This window comes from Chrysochloris asiatica, unplaced genomic scaffold, assembly GCF_000296735.1.
Source record: "Chrysochloris asiatica unplaced genomic scaffold, ChrAsi1.0 scaffold00405, whole genome shotgun sequence".
In the NCBI taxonomy this organism is placed as follows: domain Eukaryota; kingdom Metazoa; phylum Chordata; class Mammalia; order Afrosoricida; family Chrysochloridae; genus Chrysochloris; species Chrysochloris asiatica.
The window spans coordinates 602,929-607,281 of NW_006408923.1; positions in this window are offsets into that span (position 1 = coordinate 602,929).

The window sequence follows — 4,353 nt, forward strand, 5'->3', positions numbered from 1 at the left end:
GGTCTTTAGTGTTTAATGTATTAAATCTGTTCTTCAGATGATATCTAAATTCAGATGGAATATATTCAAGGTCATATTTTGGCTCTCAAGAATGGTACATTTGATTTTATTCATGAGAAACCTGTACATTGACCTAGAGGAAGTTAGTTGTCCAAACAGAAAACAGAGATACTAATTTGTTTAAAAGTAGGAAAGGTATGAATCAGATTTTTATCTTTTCACCTTACTTATTTAATGTTTGTGCTGAAAAGTTGGATTCTATGAAGAAAAATGTGGCACCAGCATTGGAGGAGACTCATTAACAGTCTGAGATACACAGAAGATACAACCTTGCTTGATAGAAATGAAGAGGACTTAAAATATTTATTGATGAAGATCACTGACTACAGACTTCATATGGATTGTGCTTCAATATAAAGAAAACAAAAATTCTTACAACTGACCAATACATTAATATCATGATCATTGTAATAAAGACTTCTGTTTTCACAAATACATTTTTTTTATCTGTAATCAACACTCATAGAAGTAGCTATTAAGAAAACAAAACAAAACAAAACAAAAATCCCCTCAAGCATCATATTGAATTAGGCATTGTTGTTGTTGTTAAGTGCCATTGAGTAGGTTCCAACCCATAGCAACCCTATAGATGGTGTCCGAGGAGCAACTGGTGAGCTTGAAACATCAATATTGCACTTCAAACGGCTTTGCAGTCTGGTGCATTAACCTACAGTGCCACATCAGGATGTATTAAAGAGCCACAATGCTAGTTTGGGGGCTGAGGTGAGCCTGAATAATGTGACTGAAAATACTCAAGCCATGGTATTTTCAGTCACAGCATATGCATGTGGCACTGTGGGTTAATATGCTAGACTGCAAAGTTGTTTGGACTGCAAGGTTGGCAGTTCAAGCTCACTAGCTGCTACTGAGAAATCGCTCTGGAAAAGTGAGGGTTGTGAGGTTTCATTTCTTTTCCATTGTACATATTGTCAGAATGCATTAATTCCTGGAGAAGTACATTATGCTTGGTAAAGTAAAGGTTCAGTGAAAAAGAGGAATACTCCCAATAAAGTGTATCGGCGTGGTGGCAGCAACAATGGGCTCAAACTTAGCAACAATTTTGAGGATGGTGCAGAACCAGTCACTGTTTCCTTCTATTGTGCCTAGTGTTGCTATGAATCAGGATCAATTTGACAGCACCTAACAACAACACAACAATTTTGATCAACACACTGAAACATTTGAAAAAGTATTTGTTATACTATTAATTGTATGCTTATCATTTTGCTTGGATATATATTTGATCAGATAATTTGTCTTTTATGCAATCAATAACCTCATATGGATGCAAAAGCTGGACAGTGAATAAGGAAGATCGTAGAAGAATTGATGCCTTTGGGATGTGGTGTTGGAGGAGAATACTGAAAGTGCCATGGACTGCCAAAAGAACCAATAGATCTGCTTTGGAAGAAGCACAGCCAGCGTGCTCCTTGGAGGCCAGGATGGCTAAGCTTCCTCTCTCATGCTTTGGACATATTGTCAGGAGAGAACAGTCTCTTGAGAAGGATATCATGCTTAGTAAGATGGAGGGTCGGAGAAAAAGAGGAAGACCCTCAAGGAGATGGATCAGCCAGGTGGCATCATTGATTAACTCAGGTGTGGCAGCGGTTGTGAGGTTGGCTCAGGATCGGACATTGTTTTGTTCTGCTGTGCATGGGGTCGCTAGGAGTAGATTCAGACTTGATGGCACCTGACAACAACAACAACAAAGAGCAATTGGGTACAATTGTGATTTATGGTCTGCTAAGGAGCTCTGGTAGCGTAGTGGTTACGAATCGGGCTGCGAACCTCAAGGTCAGCAGTTCGAAACTACCAGCCGCTCCGCGGGAGAAAGATGAGGCATTCTGCTCCCGTAAAGATTTACAGCCTCGGAAACCCTGTGCAGGGTCGCTATGAGTCGGAACCGACTCCACTGCACTTAACAACAACAAATTGGTAGCATAGTGGTTACGAATCGGGCTGTGAACTTTAAGGTCAGCAGTTCGAAACTACCAGCTGTTCCACGGGAGAAAGATGAGGCATTCTGCTCCCGTAAAGATTTACAGCCTCGGAAACCCTGTGCAGGGTCGCTATGAGTCGGAACCGACTCCACTGCACTTAACAACAACAAATTGGTAGCATAGTGGTTACGAATCGGGCTGTGAACTTTAAGGTCAGCAGTTCGAAACTACCAGCTGTTCTATGGGAGAAAGAGGAGGCTTTCTTCTCCTGTACAGATATACAGCCTCGGAAACCCTGTTACAGGGTCGTTATGGGTTGGAATCAATTTGACGGCACTTAACATCAACAATTAACAACGACAACAACATGGAACAGTAGTCAAATATTTAAATACATCTTCACTTAAGCCATCTGTTTATGCCTAAATACCAGATGCTACATATCTTGAAAATGTATATTTACTGAATTCCATTTATCTTTCCAGTTACTAAAATAAATATAATAATGAAGATAGAGACACATTTTGCTTCTATTGCTTTTAGAAAATCAAAATTCTAAAACCTATGTTTTCTAGTGGTATCACAGTGCATTTCTTTTCAATCATTGTCAAGGAATATGGAAATCTTGGCAATTATTCTGTTTCCTAGCAGTTTGTACTGTCACTGTGATGGCAGCTGAAGTTAACACATCATTTGTTTTCAAGAAAATTATTGTCTTTCATGCGACAAACTTGTTCAACTCCTGCTCTCCTACTCTATTAATCTGTTTGTGTTTATATAAAAATATACATAATGCAGTTGCTTTGAATATTTTATCTGTCAGGTTTTAGATACTTATAAATTATCTAATAATCAAAACATTTTCTTATGTAAAGTAGGTCACAAGGAATATAAAAATCTGATTTAAAATACTCTTTTAATAACAAAAAAGTGACACTGATTTTTATATATCAAATTATCATGTTACTGAGATAGTTCATGGAAAATGACAATGTCAAGGTAAGAGAAATTTTGTTAATATCAGATAAATAATATACTACTTAAGAAGTTATAAACTTATGAAATAAGTTATAAACTATGCAACAAAAACATTAACTATGAAATAACTGCAATTTGGGAAATACGATTTTTTTTGATACTTTATAAAATTTAAATATATCTTTACAAATCTTTAAGCAAAAAAGATGGTGTTTCTCCATTAATGTTTTGAAACGTCCTAATACGTGAGTGAAGACCTGTTGGTGTGCTGTGGGTTAATGTGCTGAACTATAAGGTCAATTTGAACTGCAAGGTCAATGATTCAAGCTGACTAGTAGCTTCTCAGACCCTATATAAAATCTCTAGAAGTCAGAACCAAGTTGATTTTACGTCACAACAAAATATGTGAGTGCCTGGATTGTGAACCACAAGTTCAGCAATTCGAGTCCATTAGTCTCTCTGCAAGAGAAAACGAGAATTTCTGCTCCAGCAAAGATTTACAGCCTCTGAAACAGGGTTTGCTATGCGATGGAACCAACTAGACAGCACTTAACAACAGCAGCAATATGTGAGTATACAAGCAGCATTGCCAAATACGTATGTAGAAATAGCCACAACCATAATTACATACAAGGGACCTTCAACAAGTACCTGGAAAAATTCCATTATCTTGGAATTCCATTTTCCTGGAACTTTTTGAAGCCCCATCATATGTACACAAGTGTATTCCCTTACATCATCCTTACGTATTTAACTTCATATTTATGGATTTTATATATTGTACCATTTACCATGGTATACAGGGTTTCTGAGGCTGTGAATCTTTACGAGATCAGAAAGCCTCATCTTTCTCCTGCGGAATAGCTGGTAGTTTCTAACTACTGACCTTGAGGTTTGCAGCCTGAAACCCTATACAGGGTCACTATGGGTTGGGACTGACTCAATGACACTTAACAACAACAACACTACCAGATGTGCTGTTTATTCTGATACCATGTTCTTCTTCAAATAATTCCATTTATTGGATTATTTGTTGTGGATGGGACTCAGGATTCCACATAAGGTCCTATACTCTGTAAAGGCTTTGCATGAGGCCTATTTCACTGGGCAAGTTGTGGAACTCCTTTTAGTTATTCCAATCAGTTATAGGCTGAAGGCAGGCTTACAAGTTTTCTCTAATCATGTTTTCCAACATTCCTTTCTATCCTACTCAAGTGTCTATTTTACAATAGTAGGCAAGGGAAAATAATATTCATAAGGCAGTCAAAGATTTTACTATTATTTACCCTCTTCAAGCTATACCTAGATCCCTGTATCCCAGAGCCCTGTTGTTCCAAGGTTGAGTATGCATCCCTATTTATCTCTGTCCCACTAG